The following is a 17,828-nucleotide window of genomic DNA, read 5'->3' on the forward strand; positions in this document are numbered from 1 at the left end:
GGGGAGAGCTAAACAGCTAGATAACAAAAATGCTGTTGATATATGAAACAACTTTATATCTGTTAGTCCAGGGACTCTGGACTGGCTCTCTACACCTGGCACCTGACTGCAAACGTGACAAAGGTACCTCTATCTACTTAAAAGTACGCACCCTACTTATTTTTACCCTTCAGAGTTGCAATAAAGTAAATAAAATATCTGATAAGCATAGATGGCCACACAACTGGCATATGTATGGTGATTGGAAACTACTACTTATTTCTAATTTTCTTGTAATTCAACACAAAAACTGATAAAAAAAAGTATTTGTCTAAAAGCAAGTCAACTGAAAGAAACATGGGATGGGCATTATAATGTGTTATGTACCTTAATATGAAATTGCTCCATGCCCTGAAAAGGAAGAGCCTGCAGCATAAGATGCCTAGTTGAATGTGCTTTGACCACTGCAGAAATAACCTCTTTCAGCAGCTTGCTTACTTGCTCATATTTACATGACCAAGTGCTATGTTTGGGGCAGTGTCCAGAGCCCACTGCACATCCTGAGTATGAGACTCACCCCCAAAAGAACTCTCTTCTGTGCTAGCAGGACTTCCCTCTGCTAGAGCTCAGCTTTACCACTGGAGATGGCAAAGGATAACTCTAAAAATTGCTTTCACTGTTACAAGATGAGTATTTCTTCTGTCATTTTAATGGAAGGAATAGAACCAGCTATTTTTAAAAAGTAGCACTCAGTTCTTTATGGGATCATTTCCAAGAGGCTGTGGACATCTTCCCCATGGAAAAAACAAACATACAAAACCCCAAAACTCAGTCCTCAACTTTGAATTAGAGGATTAAAAAATCAATAGCAGTAACATTTTTTATGGGACATAACTGATAAATACAAAGAATTAGAGAACACTTCCTACCTTTTAAAGATTTTAAATACATTTGGAAGCAACTTTAGGTGAACCGGGTTGACTTGTGTTTCTCATCTTTACTTGATGTGTGATGACAAAAGGAGATAACCTTGGTATAGATAGCATGATTAATTCAGAACTGAAGTCAGTGAGACATTCTTGCAGTCATTGCAGATTAGTAACCCCTGTGTATACATTTTTTATTACTTTCGTCTTTTCTCCGCTTACCACCCTTCATCTCCAGCTTTGACTTTGTTTTTGCCAGTCTCGAAGTAATGTCCTTTCTAAAAGAGAGAAACCAATCCCACCAAGGATTATATTTCACAGCCACATTCTTTATTTACAAGGGGGTTTCAGTATTCAAGACTTTTTACACTTATGAGATACCTCAGTTGTTTTTATAACTTGATGAAATGTTTATAATGTGATGAAAAAGCTTTCAATTCAGAAACAGTTCAGTGAGGAGAGTTACAGCAGACATTTTAACACCTCCAGGTAGCCTCTAGAACTATTGCAGTTTGGTGAAATGTGATTATTATTTCTTGATATAAGCTTTCAAATTATCTCTGTTTATTTTCAGGAACAAGATATTTTTTTCTTCCTGAAGAATGACAGATTGAAACACTCAATTCTGAGTACATTGTTTTGTTCAGGTACTGGAAGAATAACCACCCCCTCCAGAGACAAGACAAAACCCCAAATAGGCAAGAGCTATTATGACAGCCAAAGGTGCTACTCAGGTGCAGTGGTGCTACTCAGAAGGGTAGGGGCAGAGCCCTGTCTGTAAGAAAGAGGGAGGCTGTGGTGGAACTCGTGGAGCACTTTTAAACCTGAACCCCATTGTCAGAGGCAAGAGATATCTGTTTGGACAGATATCATAACATTCTTCCCAGTGATCTCTCTTGGCTTTGCACAGAAGCTGAGAATTCATCTGAACCCCTTGCTCAGTGTCCAGGTAATGTGATGAGGAACGAAGCAGATGGGACCTACACATTAGTAATTTTATCCAGAACATGCTTGAGGGAAGAATATTTATGGAATGTGTCTGTGCAGGAGGTGCACACAGTACAGCAGAAGGTAACTTTTTGTAAATTTCAGTAGCATCTTAAGTCAGGTACGGGCAGTGCCTTTTCTTCATGTTTGGATCAGTTTTGCTCCAAGCAACGCAAAAATTAGAAACATGCATTAGCCAAAGTTACCATATTTGGCCTTCATTTGTATTCACATTGTTGTAATTTCGAATTATTTCACTCTAAGATCTTAATTTGCTAGAACATAACTACTTCTAATTACTATTTTTACAACCCTTTGTTTACAGATTTCCGTGGTTCTTTCTTGTCATATTACATTCTGCTCCTGCTGCCTAATTTCAAAGCTCTTGCTTCTTTGACACAGCATACCAGTGTTAATACATAACTGATGCACTTACTAAATGGGCAGGAGGGAAAAACAGATGAGTAAGAGCAGCGTAAGCACTTGACTGTAATTATCTGTGAATAGGCTTAGGTTAGTGGTGATAATGGTAGAAATAGATTTTACACATCAGGATAAATTCATCCTCTGGGTAATTCAAATCATCTTAGTGCCATTACTTCATGGAAATGTTCGGCCTAAATACACCTTTTTTTTCTCCTTTCATCCTCCATTTCCCATTTAATAAGCAGGATGACACAGCCCATAAGGGTATCCATTCTCTTCCCTTAAACTTGTATTGTATCCTCATTTTTTGCTTTCTCCCCATTTTTTTCCAGTGTTTCTTATCTAGGCATAAGATTTCCCAAGGTGGGGAAATCTGCAATGCTGCCTGGTAGCAGGAGATAGAGAAAGGGCCGGGGCATTTGGAAGCAGTGGCCTCTGTTCAGCCAATTGTTTCTTGCACGTAGGATTTCGGAGCTGGTGGAGCTGCTCCCAGGCACGTTTCCCTCCCCATACACTCCAGCCCCCCTTCACATTCCCCCACCAGAAACACCAGCTCTCCTTTGTGTGGTAGGGCAAGGTGCTCCCCAGGCAGGAGGCTGCAGGCAGGACCCCAGCAGCCAAGATTACATTTCTTTCACTCTCAGTTTGCTGGGGGGTGGGAATCAGAGGGAACACAGAATTTTCAAAAAACAGGAAAGGGCAATGCTTTTGGCATGAAAAAAAATCTATGGTTTTATAGAAGAATCTTTCCTGGCTCTACTGCCTTTGTAGATGAATCTTTCCTGACTCTACTGCCCTTTTACTAATACTCTAACATGTTATAATTGCAGACATTTCTGTTACAAGATCTAGAGAAGAACACAAAAATGCAGATTGAAAAAAAAAAAAAAGGAAAAAGAAAATCTGCATTCGATATTTAAAAAAAAAAATCTTAACCATGGAATATTGTTCCAAATATTTCCAAAATTGATTAGTTTTTGTAACCAAAACCTACCCTTCCCCATCACCTATTGCTGTTATTCTTCATTTTAGATTTAAAATATGTAAGTCAGCTAGAGAGAAAAAGTTAAAAATAGGAAAGTTATATTACAGACAGTAATTCTAATCAGAGCAAAAATAAACACATAGCTGAAAGGAAGTAAAATGAAGTGAAAAACCCTTGTGAAACCCATCTTCAGAGACAGCAGAGGCCATTCACTCCTTTGCAAGGTACCGCTTTGGCAGGACTGTTGTCCTTAGAGGCTGAGAGAGGAAAACTTGCAGGGAACAGACAGCCGAAGAGAATTCTTTATTAAGCAGTGAATGACAATGTTTGAATGAATATGTTTGCCATGCAGAGGACATTACATTATTTTAGTATTGTGATCGAAGCCTAGCACAGACATGATAAGCACTGAGAAACCCTGGGCAGGGATTTAACAGCTCTGGCATGGTTTCAAAGTTGTCTGAAAGTAATCAAACCTTCACAGTTTGAACTGCAGTGTATGGTGAAACCAGCACACAACTCCTGTCCTCAGAAAGGGACATACCAGCACCTTATGCACTTTGTGTACTTAGCTACAGATACCAAGCTGCCAGAGCACTTGTACAGGCAAACGTATGTCAAATGGGTCCTGTCAGAGAGGACGTGACTTAAACTCGTAGCCAGCACTGTGCCACCACTAGCTGGGGTCTCAGGAGGCTCTGTAATGAATGCAGGTTTGGGCTTGACTACAGCTTGGGCTAGGAAATTTTGAAACCAAGGGCCCCAGGAATTTGGTCAGAGTTAGAATAAAATCATGAGCCTATAATGATTCTAAATAGTTTAGTGTTACTGAGAGTTTTTCTGTTTCTCTTTAGAAGTAAAATGAAGCTTGTGACCATTTTAGTAAATGCAGTCCCACAGAAACTCTGCCAAGGGTACGAATTACAGCCTCTGTGCTCTAGGGCCAAATTTGATTTATGAACACATTTTCCCTACCCAGATTCCCCACCTGGTTTCCAAAGGTTGCTGATGGAGCATTATGCAGCTGTTCCCTTACTACCTGAAGGTGTCTCTGTTTTAATGTGAAATGAAAAAACTTATCAAAGAAGCACACCAGGATCCTCTGGAATGAAAGATATAATACACAGTGACATATATGGCACCAGAGAAAATAGGGTATAAAGTCAAGTCTTCCACATCTTTGCAGTACCTGGCACATCCTTGGCAGAGGAGCCATCGCTCAAGTGCCCACAAGCACTTTATGGCTTCAGATCTGTACCTTGGCCTCACTTGCCTCACCAATTATATCTATACCTTGTATATGGCTTTTGGTACAATAATGGCTAATTATTATCAATAATGTAACCAATACTGTTAATAGCATGTAAACCACCCTACAACTTTATAAGTATTTTTTATTGTTTGCACGCTATTTTAGATAAGTTTATTTTAAAGATTTAAAAAAAAAAAATCACTACCCCAGAGCTCAAAATTAAACCCACTTTTGCAACATGCTATAAACATAAAAGCCCTAGGATGATGAATAGTCCCACTGAGGCTATCAATGATTTTCTAGGAACAAGGCAAGAGCCAGCAAAATCAAGCTCAAACATGCACTGAAAACATCACCAAATAAGATTTTGCTTCAGCATGTATGCTAACAGAAAGCAGATTATTATCATTTCATGTGTAATACCTATGATGACTGTATAAACAATGACAAATATACACAAATAATTATTACTCCTGCAAGAGCTGCACTATGGCTGGAAGGTCTCTGTAGCATGTGCAGCTGGTTAAATCTCACTTTGAGAATGCAGAGTTCTGCAAATAGCCTTTTATGCAAGATAGTCAAGTAATTTTTTAAGGCTCCCTGACAGCCAGCTTATGGCAGCCACAGTTAGTTCAAACTTTCTTTAGGATTCATTTCATGCCCTTCTTTCTGTTAATATCCCTGAGATCAATCCTTTCTCTAATGAATAGCTGACCTATTCTTCTTTGATTTGCCATTGATTTCCTCTGCTTACCTCCCAACGCTTTGCCTGTTGATTAAATGCTAGACATAGGAATGCCTCAAATTTCTGACTTCTGAGTCATCCTCTCATGACTTGAACAGCTTGAAGCCAGCTTCAGCTCCCCGACATCATTAGTGAAAACTCCTTTTGTTTGCAAACTCTACAAACAACCCATTTCTCTCCAAGCTTAGGTGCTGCCTGTGAACTAGACAATAAATACTAGCAACAAAATTATCTCCTATACACATTGCGATAATTATTGTAAGAAAAGGAAAGGGATACTTTTTCTAAGCAGAGAAGGTAAACCCCAGCTTTCCCTTTTGCACTAGAAAATCTTTATGTGCAATGCAGACAAGATCATGAGTAAAGACATCTGCTTATGCAAACTTTTATTTTTGCATGGGGTCCCTCTGACTCCAGCATAACTCTGCATGAGAGTTTACAAAAGGGACTCTATTTTCTAAAGACACCTGGTTTATAAGAACTATTTCACAAATCCTCCTCTCCAGCTTCCACTTTACAGAGCAAGCTGGATGAAACTGCTTATCTGCACTGCAAGAAGGAGAGCTGAAGCTGACCCTTTGAAAACTTGCAGCGGTATTTCCTTGGAACACAGATATCTTCAGTCTCCAACACTTTGATGTCTTCTTCCAAAACAAACAGGCTGACATTATCTCCATTTTCCTGCAGTTCTGATGTTTCTCAAAATGCAGTTTGTTTTCTCCAGGGTGACACACAAGGTCTGCCAATCCTACGAGACCAGCTATGCAGGATAATTACTATACTTCCAATTAAGGTAATCAGACCTGACATTCTGTACTATATTCCCTTCTGATCATGTCTGCACTGGGAGCATCACCTGCGCATGACCCACACTTTTCTCACTCTCCAACTCAGGTTCTGTGGGAAGGAAATAGCCCTAAGGTAACAGCCCTAAGGTTTCTGGTGCAAATGATGAGGACAGAAGGTAAATGTGGCATGCCGCAAAGCACACCCCTGTCTTAGCAGCCTAGATGTGGTGCTTTCCTCTTGTCATAGCTAAAGGACCCTATCACAGAAACTCGAGCCATGAGTTTTTAAGCTACTCTAACATTTTCTTTTTCAAATGATCAAAACCCAGAAGCACGCAGCAACTGTTCAGAGCTGTTTGCTAACATTTCGAGTTCTCCACTAGCTGTCAGAGCATGACAGAAAGTCCTGCCGTGACCAGAGTACTATGCTGGCTCTGCTGGAGGCTTTATGGAGGCTCTGCTGGGCAGGTTAAATAAGAACATGTTCAACGACAGAGCCTACACTTGGGCACTAGATTCTATGCCCTTGCATTTAATCCGGCAATCCATGCCAGAAAGTAAGTGAGGAAATGTAGGTGCTATTACAAGATGCTAACTCCAGCACTGGCTGGACCACTCCATAAGACAATCTAATTCACCAATATGACGGACCACTCTTCCAGCAAAAAAATCTGGAATTTTCAGTCCATTTAGTGAGACTGACCAGTTTAGCAGTCTGAAATGCTCCAGCACTGGCTCAAAGAAGGTGCTACAGCCATGAGCAAAGGGAGTGAAGGAGACAAAAGACAGCAAGAAATAAAAACAAGAGGACAGTGAGACATCTTTCTATGGACAGAGGGAAGCTGTCATGACAGCGCAGCTGCCCATGAAACCGTGTGTTAGGCAGCTCAGAATAGCATTAGAAACCGCTGGCATGCTGAGAGGGTAACTGCATAAATCAGGCTGGGCTTAACAAAAGGACAAACCACGAAAGATTTAACTTTGGCCACTGGGAGTCAACTCTGTTCATCTAGGACCTACAGCCCTGGAACCATTGCTGAAAGGAGGTGCCTACCTATTTGCTCAGATAATGACTAAGACACTGGTATTTTCTCCCAGAAGACTGTTGGGAGAAGAGAAGGCTTGGTGACGAGACGCGCCCCCCTCCCCCCCCATGCTCACAGAGCAGCCTCACTGCTACAGTCCAGCTGGGAAAAGGCAAAGGAGGCAAAGGTAAGCCACACCAGCAAGGCTGAGATTTTAGCCAGTCTCGTGTCCAATTTAAAATGCAAAATTAAAACTGGGAGCAAATACAAGTGATCTGGTGCCCTGCTTCCCCTCACTCTGTCAGGTGGCCACATCACTCCAGCAAGTCAGGCTTGCTCTTGTCGTCCCTCATGGGCAAATCTCAACTCTTTTCCTACAGAGTAGTGCAACACTGCGTGAAAGCCTTCCCACCTGCTACCCTTACAGACCCCTGCCACCCCAGTTCCCACACCAGCTGCACTCTCACATGCAAGTGGATATGTGGGGAAATTGAGCTATGGCCTATTCGTGAGGAACAGGGAGCAACACTACAGAACTTGAGATGATGTCAGCCTTCTTTCAGAAAATTACTACATTAAATCAAACAAATTATATCACAGAAGAGGGAGGGAAGCAAGGGAAGCCAGAGGGTTTATGCTATGTGTGCAGCACAAGCACCTCCTTCCCGAGCACGGTGACTCCCGTGCCCCTCAGGGCGCCTCGCTTTCCCAGATCTGATCCCAAGTCTTCGATTGTATCTTCTTACGCTTTGTGCCATCTCCCCCTGCCAGCACCGCCCAGCCAACCTGCCCGCGGCAGAGCCGTTCGGACCGAGTTCCAGCGACTTGCTGTGATCACTCTTAATTACAATTTCCTCTACGCAGACTTCATCGCTGTCAGTGCGGCGCACTGATTACCCGCCGAGAACATCGCCTTCAAACCCCGCGTCTGCCCCAGCAGCATCTTCCCCTCACCAGCCCACACGCGGGCTAACCCCGTGGCTGCCCCTACACACAAACACACCGCCCGTCCCGCCCTCTCTTTTCCCCTCCCCGTGTCCCGCCCCGCCTGGGTCCGCCCCACCGCCGGTCCTCCTCCAGGGCTCCGGCGTGCGCTGGATGCTGCATCGGAGGGGACGGCGGAGCTCCGCGGCCGGGGCCACCCCACGGTAAGTGCACGGGCTCCGCCGTCGGGACAGCGGCGCAGAGGGGTCCTGGGGCGCCCGCGTCCCTCCGAGGTCCCTGCGGCAGCAGGGAGGCGGGCGCGGTCCCGGTGAGCTGCAGGGGGACAAAGGAGGCGGAGATGGGTCCCGGGTGCGGGGAGCGGTCCCGGTGGAGCCCGTGGGCGCGGTGCGGCTGCGGGACCCGCGGAGCGCCTGGCTGCGCCCGCCGCCCGGGGCGAGGGGATGGTGCGGGCGAGGGCGCTCGGACGGATGTGCGCTGCCCGCCGAGCCGGGAGAGGCTCCGTGCTCCGCCGGGCGGCAGTCGGTCCCAACGCGCGGCAGCGGCTGCGAAAGTGTATTTACAACTTTGCGGCTGAAGGGCGGTGCGAGCTGCGGCCGGAGTGGTCTCCAGTTGTGTTACGTTATCAGGGGATTTTCCCGTCAGAGCCGCCGCCGTGGGTGTCCCTTTGCGATGGTGGCTGCGGCTCCCGAACGGAGGCAGCGGGGGCGGGCAGGCACAGACTGAGGACTGGAGGGGACGGGGCTCTGGAGGAGTTTGGAGTCGTGACAACTCATCAGTCCCTCTGTGTCGTGGACTGGGCGCCGCCGGTGGGTCTCGCCGGTGCTAGGTGGTGGGGTGATGCTTGAGCGGGACCAGCAGTACACCGGCTGCGCGACGGGAGGCACCCGGGGCCGGCTGCGGCCCCAGGGAGCTCCCGTGGGCCACGCGATGGCACGAGTGTGGGACGCGTCCCAGCTGGCGCTTGGATGGCTGCCACCTGCCTCGCAGGTGCGAGAGAGTGACAGGGCCACGGCCCCGCGGGTACCCCCGTGCTGCAGCACCTGGGGCAGGTGAGCCGCGTGGGTCCAGCACTGGGCCGGCACCTCCGCGGGGGCAGCCTCGGGGGCGAGGGGCTGGAGGCATCTCGCGGGGCTGGTCTGAGTGGTCTGACAGCCGCCAGGGACTTTGGTCTGCCCGCTCTGGGCGGGACAGGGGAGGAGATGAGTGTCCCAGCAGGTGTGTGCGCGCAGAAGTGAGTGGGCGTCAGAAGTGAAAAAGTCTCCATACGTTTTTGTTTCTGCACCTTTTGGAATTTTTGGTAACGATTTGCAGGGAAAGGCTCTGGGTTTCCTGTGCTGAGAAATCGTCATCATCTGCACCAAGAGATGTTTCTCCTGCTGTTCGGCAGTGACAGGCTTTCAGGTTAACTCCCCTGTGGCATTTAAAATGCACATCTGCGGTTTTCCGCCACACCAGGAAACTAACGTGTTTTCTGAATCTTGTCCCTTCTTCAGAGTACTGCCATGATGCCCAGGCCCTGACAATAAATACTTCAAAAATGTTAAAAAAAACCCAACCCAAAGCAACAAACCACAACTGTTCGGACATTGGTGTCCCATTCATTTATTTAACTTCTTTACCACGAACAAAATAAAAATTAAACTTGGAATGACAACAGTGTCCGGGCCTCACTGTTGTTTGTTCCTTCCATTTAGTTGTTGTACATTCTTTATCAAAGTGTTCTGTTTTCAGCACTGGTAATGTTGACAGTCTGTGTAGTAGTCAGTGATTTGGCTTCAGATGAGGAATGCCACATCAGAAGAAACTGGAATCTAAAGGGGGGGGAAGAACAGGAGAAGTTTTCTTGCAGAGATCACCTTAAGGAAAAGAACGGGAATAAAACAAAAAAGAGTAAGACAAATATAAGCAAAGTCCAAACAATGCTATTGAAGAACATAAGTTGTAGTGATTCTTTTCAGTGATTTACCAAAAAATACTGTCTGTGCTCTTTGGAGAGGTTTTTTTCCCTTAGAATTTTCATTATTGTTGTTTATATGGGCATGATAAACTGGGGTAGACACCAGTGACACAAAACACCATTTATATTTACATGCGGTTTTCCATTCTAAGTCTTTTTTTAATCGGAGAAGTTTTTAGATATCAGGTAAGGGCCATGTCATTAGGGGTTTTGTGGGTGATTTTTTTTTGTGGATTTTTTTGTTAGTTTTTTCGTTTGGTTGGGTTTTTTTATAAAAGGCAAAGTTGATAGTGCCTTCAGGCTACAGCACTCTTTGCTGTTCCCAACGCTGCAGGTAAAAAGCAGATGAATCCACTGGTTAGCTCTGTATCAGATAGCTTTTGTAGTAAAGTTGTTGCCCTACTGTTCCTCCAACACAAGACAATGTAAATGACTTGCATGCTTACTGTGCTCCAGGGTTACACTTCTTTTCTTGCAGAAAGCCCTGTAATACTGCACTGCTCCTTGATTATCTTGTTGGTGTTTAGCAGTGATACCTTAATTCTTCGTGTGTGGCTAGTACCTGAGCATGGACAGACGGTGGGCTTGGCCCAAACAAAATCCTCTGACAAGGAGGACCTGCTCCCTGGAGAATTTCAGGAGGAGATAATTTGCTTCTTGTTAAACCATTCTTTATGCTTGCTTTTTCTTTTTTTTCCCCTCTATTTCCTCTTTTTCACAATTCTGTATCACTTCAAAAATGCAGCACTCTCTGTAAAGGTGGTTTGCTTTTTTTTTCGTTCTGTTTCTTTTTGGTCTGTGTCTTCCCATTTCCCCATTGCTTTGGTGAAGTTGATGTCCGGCAGTGCTGTGTGCAGTCTCTGAAACCGCGTATAATCGTAAAGACCCTGCTGTTAATTTTATCAAGGTATTGGCAGATTGGCATTTTAACACTTGTAATAGAGGCAAACTGTGTTCCAGGTGGAGTTTTGTCTATTCTTTTTGTCCACTTTACGTAAATCAGTATTCCTCTCTGCTCTGAATATGTTCAAGACTAGCTGTGCACTTCAGGGGGAAAAAGTTAGAAGCAAACTGATGCAGAAGCTGCCTAGGTGGTCTGAATATTTAGGTGGTGATTCAAAAGCCATGAAATCACCAGTGGACTTTCTCCTTCCTCTGGGGAAGTAAGCCAATTTTTTTTTTACTGGTTATTGCTGGTAGTAAAGCTATTCCTGCTCAGAAGAGTTTGTTATGTGATATATTGTGATAAAAAAAGTGTGTCTGTCTTTATTGGTCCTGTAACTCAAGGTATTACTTTTTTTTTTTTTTAAATAAAGGCTTCATAGTCTGCTTACTTGTAGAACTATTACAAGATCTTGGTGAGAACAGAAAGTGAAGGAAGAGTTTATTTATACGTTTTTAGATGGCTCTGCAAAATACTTCTGGAGTCTTGGAGATCCATTCCAAATTGATCCAGCCTAGGTCAAGTATAAAAAAATACTATCACTGTGAAATAACTTGTGCAAAGACAGGCTTTTAGAAGATTATCTCTCAGCTGTTGTGCTTGGGGCAAGAGTATATTAGAACCCCTTGGGAGATACCCTGTTTATAGCCTTGGTAGACTGAAAAAAAAAAAAAAAAGGAGTATGTTTCCAGCTGGAGAATTAACTGATAGGCTTTTGGGTCAGGAGACCTCGTGCATTTGCGATTTGCATGATATAGAAAGCTGCTTCTCTTCTGAGTTGCCAGTAGAGAGACAGGTCTTGCTGCTGCTCTCACTGCTCTTCCTAAGCTTCCCAACAGTTGCAGTGGCTGTGAAGGAAACCTCACTTTCCCTTATTTTAAAGAACTTGGAGCAACACTGTGTCTCTACTTTTGCTTTCCTGTTTCCCATAGATAGAAAAGATGAATGTTCTGTACTAAAGATTGCACTACATGGCAGAATTGCCAAGCACTGGAGTGCTAAACAGAAGTATCTTCTGTTTGTGTTCTTCATACTGTACCGGACTGGCGTTGTCTTTACAGCACTCCTGGCTCTGCATATGTGTGCACTTAAATGAGATTTCCCTAAGGCTCCATCTCAAAAGAGACATGTCTGTGTGTCTGAGACGAGGCAAGCTTGCTGTTCCGGAATGGCTCTTCAAGCAATTCACTTCCCTTAACCTTCGCAAGATCTCATGCGATGCTGTGTTGGTGATCCAGCTGAGAAAATGGAGCTTGGCACTTTTGAGCAGGCTTCCTCTGCAGCTGCTCCACTTGAGGTGTAATGGATACTGAGGCTGGCTCACACCCTATCCTGTATTTCTGCTGTTTTTTCTTATGTTTCTGCATTTCCCTGGGCCAGTTGATACCTCAAAATGCTACTTACTCTTAAATTTCAATTACTGTGCTTGATTTATGACGTATGAGGAAGTCTTATAAGTGATTGGTATTCAATAGACAAGTCCATTAATAGGTTATGCAGAAGTAAAGAGATTCATGATGATGAGAAACTACATGTCAGTAGTCAGATGCAATAGGATACATACTACTACTTTTACCTGAATTGCATGCTCTAGCTGCAGACTTTACTATTTGGGCATTCTTTGAAATATGTACATTGCTAAGTTCTGCATATGCTTCTGATAAAATAATATATTTTAAAAGGCTGCCTGTTTTTGTGTACAAAAATTCAAAGCCACTTTCCATCACTTGGAAGTGATGGAAAAACATAATCTCTGTGAGATCCTAATTTGTTCTTTTATGCCTAGAGTCTTTAATACTCATTTGTCTATTTCTCTCAAAGGATTCCTGAATTCAGTTTTGGTTTCAGGAAAATATTAAGTTCAAGTGAGTCATACTAGGCTGTCCTCAAAGGGAGCAAACTGCTAAGGAGCTTTTTTTCATCCCATGGGAGAGCTGGATGGAAGCGTGGCAGCCACCCACCATGGTCCTGCCAGTGCTGCCCTGCCCTTGCACTTCCATGCTCTGCAGGAGCACCTCCTTTGATGCTCTGTCCTCCGGTAAGCATTTTTCCTCTCCTTGAGGACTAGTTAGTGTGCCCAGAAACGTGAGTCACTTTTACTTGGCTACCAGAGAATGCTACCATCCCTACGTAAGGAGAGTTGTCCCTGTCTTTAAACTTAAGGACTAGGGCAGCCTACAGAGTAGCATAGCAGCATCATCCCAGGAATGGGTGTCCAGGGATTTTGGGATATCCCTTCTTTCCAACGGCCACATTGTGGGGGATGCAGAGCAGAAGAGTTATGAGCTCAAGAACATGTTTCGTGTTCTAGCACTCGCATGCGCTGCTTGATGTGAGGCAGGAAAACTTCATAGCACAAAGGTGGGGAGTGTGAGCAGTCATGCCTAACTAAGAGCTGTGTCTAATCCTGCAAAGAAGACTAACGAGAAAGCATTTGCCTTGCTATTGTTAAAGCTCAATGTCGCCAGGGAGTGCTGCTTGTACAGGAAGAAAGAAAAAAATAGGTTGGTTGGTACCTAAGACCAATGCTCAGCGATTTCCCCATCTGTCCCACCTGCTTAGGTTCACAGCCCTGAAGTTTTTGAAGGCATCTTGCATTGCACCTCTTGAAAATCCTGAAGGAAAGGTGGGAGCCAGACCCATATCCCATCCCTGCAAGAGGACCATGCTCAGACCTAACCTACTTGTGGTTAGCAGATGCAGAAACCTTGCTGCAATTGTATCTCCCACATTAGGAGGCTGAAGCCGGTTGTCCCTGCTGCCAGTGTTGCATCTGTCCATAGGCAAGTGCATCAGTTCTGGGATCCAGTCCTTCAGAGCACTCAAGTGACTGGGAGGTGCCTTGTTCAGTGGCTTGAATAGGGGCTTCCTACTAAGTAGCTCTCAGTGTTTGAAGGCAGGTGTGTGTCCCAAGTGGTTTGTGGATACCAAATTTGGTACCTTACCTCCTTGTGGCATCTTTGCCCTTGGATGTGTTATGCTAGTCCTGGAACGATGCTGAGACAGACGCATTTGAAAAGTCAGTGTGTTTCTGGGAATATGCTGCAGGATGTGACCTAGTTGTCCTGACTCTTGGTCACTTGTCACATCATCTGCAGCCATGATGTAAAGCTGTTTAGCTTCAGTCTTGTTTTCTGCCCTGACAAACAACTTTTTTTGCCCCCTCCCTCCTTACTGAAGCATCTTCTCAGAGAAACTTTCATCATTGCACAGGGTAGTCAAAAGAGGTGGGTGGGGTCTTAAAGTTGCTGGGAAAGGCTAATATATGCCATCATGACATCTTTTATTTACTCAGGCTCTTTATTACTCTGTTTTGCAGACAGTACTGGTGCCCTTCAGTGTGTGTCTGAGGGGACAAAATACCTGGAAGGTGAGGGGGCTTCTTGGTGTTAAATCTGTGTTTCATCATGAGTACAAAGTAGGCCACATGTGGGTTGCTGCCAAGGGCAGATTTGTTTCCAGGCAGTTGTCTGTCTGTCTTGCTGCGGGACTGCCTTGATTAAAGCTGCCTAAGCTGATTGTGAAACTGCAGCCTGGGAGTCTAGTTGTTTTAGAAGCCTAAGACATCTCTGGATAATGGCTGGAAAATGTTAAGAAGAATCTTAATGTTTCTGGACAGTTTTTGTTGGAGTGCTGTAGGGTCCCTGTGCTCAGGTTTCATCAGGAAGATGCTCAGTGCTCATTCTCTATCCGCTCTAGGAAAAGCAGGTATTTTACTGTAATAAACCTTACAAAGCATGTTTCAAGGTGTTTGTGAGAGAAGCATGGAGTTATCTGTTGTTTTTTCTTGTTTTGCTGTTCTGAGCTGGTAGGTGATGACTCGTTCATCTGTTCCCTTTATCCCCTTGAGATGTGGCTGTGGCAGTACCTAAAGGCTGAAATCAGAATTAGGACCCAATTCACTGTGGTCCCATGAAATAATGTGTAAAATACAGTGACGTTCATAAGGTTACATGAACCCACATGCTGTCTGGATGAGACCTTCCAGAGAGATTGGCTGTGGTGTGGCCCCAAATTCAGTTATGGCAGGTTAGCCTTGTGTCATTGTGTATATAGGGGGTATGAAGTGGTTTTGTGATCCATCTTGCTGATATCCAAAGCAAACAGGTTCCTTTCTCCTTGTTCTTCTCCTATTCTTCCTCCTGTGGAGGACTTTGCTGCTCTTATCTGTCTTGCTGGAGGAAACCTCATCCAGTCTTGCTTTGACCTGGTGAATGCTGAGGTTCTGTCCCTGTGCGGGGGGACAACTTGAGGGTCTGTGGAGAGAAGAGAGGAAGATTTAATTGAGTTTTTATGGCTGTGTTTCAACCGCTTAGCGAGAGAAGGCTTGAAATTAATGACAGGCATGTTTTCCAAAGCTCCACTGCATGTGTGTTTAGGTAAAATAAACATTGCTAAATAAGCTGTGCTACCACTTTGGGCATTAATAAGCCCCCTGTCTGATACCAGAAGAATACAAATAAATACTGCTTTTGACTGTTGTAATTGATAGACTTGCTGGGCCTTTGAGCAAGCAATTACCTCTCAAAATGTACTTCTGCAGGAGCTAAAACATGAAGTGATGCTAGTTTGGGAAAAAAAAAAAAAAAAACAACACAACAAAACCAAACCACCTGTGGGGTGTCCCAGAGGCCGATGATTGACTTCAGCTTTTATTAATTCATCTGCAGTGCATTTGCTGGAGCTTTTAGGGTTTAATTGAGGTTAAGAGGTTGGAATCAGTGGTAAACAAAAGAATGGCATATGGGCAGTCTGAAATTGTGTATGTTTAAGTAAGAGCATTCCTTCTGGCCAATTGTTTTCATTGGGCAGTTACTCTTGACTCACAACTCTTTTTTTTTTTTTTTTAAAGGTGTAAACACACAATAATAGCAAGTTAATGATTCATTGTGTTTTATCACACCCTAACATACCTCTAGGAAGAGGTTGAGCTGAGTTTGTGTTTGACCTCCCCCTTCAGATTAAGGACATTTCTTTTTTAACCTCTTACCTGTTGTGGCAGGGTCCACAAGCTCATTTGTTTTAAAACAAAAAAAGAAAAACACCTTCTCTCCTGCTTTTCTCACTTCCCTGTTCTGAGGGTCCACAGCTGGCCTCTTAAAAATTGAAGTGGACAAAGCAGGTATGAGACCAGAGAACAAGTTTTCCAGAAGCTTTGTTTTATAGAGGTTATGGGGAAGTGGGATTCAGTTTCTTCAGTTGTCCCCAGGAAACTGTGTGCATATGTTTTCCATGGTCACTGTTTTGGTCCTGTTTTCAGTTCTGGTATGAGCCCCATGAGCGTCTGGCCGTGATTTCCCCTTGCAAGTGGGAATGTGTACTGGCCAGTGCAGCAGTTTGACAATTAAGGTAAACCTCCTTATGTTGAAAAGCTTGAGTTCATTTTCTGAGGTCTTTATGCTGTTGATAAAGTTTATGGCATGTATGACATCAGTTGGCAATAATAATGGTGACTTGTTGCCCTCAAGTTATTCTGTAGACATCTGTACTTTATATACAGCCATTAATAATGCATAGTCCAGAGCCTAAGAGAACATGCCAGTATAATTATATCAATAAGAGAAGATAAATCAGAGTTTTTCTCTTAATATTTCATTTAATAACAGCTGTCACCTGTCCCAGAAAGTCAAATGTATTTTTGTCACTTGCTTATAATTTAGAGCAATCTTTTTAAAACTCCTAGTTCATGTTTAACTAAATACCAGTTTTGAAAAAAGTAATAATTATAGCCTTTAATAATCCCCTCTTCTGCAATTTTTTTTGTGTACTTCTGTCTCATAAGGAATGCTCTACATAAATTGAATCAAAAATTGCTGTATTAAGAAGCATTATATATGCTGGCTCAGGGAAGGAGGTGCATGGAACAGCTTCTATACTTGTGAAAGGACACTTGTAGATCTTTCCTGTATTTGATTTTAAAAAAAAGAAGGCTTGAACACAAAGTTGAAGGGAGAGGGATAAAACCAAGTTCTGTTTTCTGTACTGTACTTTGTTTTCCCATGACAGTTTGCTTTCCCCACCTCCCACACAAGAATTTGTTTCTGCCGTGTTTTCCTTCTGAACCAGGACAGACATGATTTTAAATACAAAATAATTTTAAAACTTATGTGTAATGCATATGTGCATGTACATTTATGTGTATGTATGTTGTGTGTTAGCATAATATTACCTGCTTCCTTGCTGCTTATGATCCCTCATCTTTGAATCCATTGTGGAGAGTGGAGGAAAAGCCCATGCCTCCCTTCACAGCCTGTTCCCTGAAGGTGGGCTGTGCTGTGGGTTATGGGAGAGGGTGGCACTGCCAGTGCGTTTGGCTGCCCTTTCTGGGGTCTGTGCCTGTCCCTGGATGCAGGGGGGATTTGTGGGCAGATGTCAGCCAGCAGCACCTCTGCTGTGGTGGTGATGAGTGTCCAGGTGTTGAAAGGGAATCATGCTGGGGTGGCTTTGTTCAGGGTGGTTGGGGTTTGACTTGCATCAAATCTTGCACAGCAATGGAGTGGACCCCATGATTGATATCTTGCTGGCTCAGGTCTCTGCTGCCATTCATACCTAACCCACTCTCGAGGAGCCTCTCCCTTTCCCGATGAATTTGTCAGGTACCACAGGATACTTCCTCGAGTGGAATGCTGGAGAGCATTTAGAGGAGAGGACTGTACATAAAATGTCACAAATTGCTGAGGAGACTGTGTCTAACCTAGCTGTAATGAGAAGAGGATGTTGGCTATGTACTTAGGGCTGCTAACAGAACTTCCATCTCTTATTTCTGTTAATATCTTCATTTCAGCTCTAAGATACTCAGTGCAGTCTGGGCTCAGCCCTCAAGAGGAAGTTGGTAGTGCTTATCTCACAAGAAGTGTTTAACAGTGACTC

At 44.0% G+C, this 17,828-nt stretch overlaps 1 protein-coding gene across 2 annotated transcripts in view; it reads left to right on the plus strand.

The window, feature by feature from the left end:
* The first annotated feature begins 8,214 nt into the window (after nt 1–8,214).
* FRMD1 (FERM domain containing 1) overlaps nt 8,215–17,828 on the plus strand; it is a 41,834-nt gene continuing 32,220 nt past the window's right edge. The window contains exon 1 of one of the 2 annotated variants that reach the window (XM_032684344.1): nt 8,215–8,261. The gene's annotated coding sequence lies outside the window, so the exon portion shown is untranslated. The remainder of the gene's footprint in view (nt 8,262–17,828) is intronic. The other variant, XM_032684345.1, reaches the window with a different exon arrangement.

This window comes from Chiroxiphia lanceolata, chromosome 3 (genome assembly GCF_009829145.1).
Source record: "Chiroxiphia lanceolata isolate bChiLan1 chromosome 3, bChiLan1.pri, whole genome shotgun sequence".
In the NCBI taxonomy this organism is placed as follows: domain Eukaryota; kingdom Metazoa; phylum Chordata; class Aves; order Passeriformes; family Pipridae; genus Chiroxiphia; species Chiroxiphia lanceolata.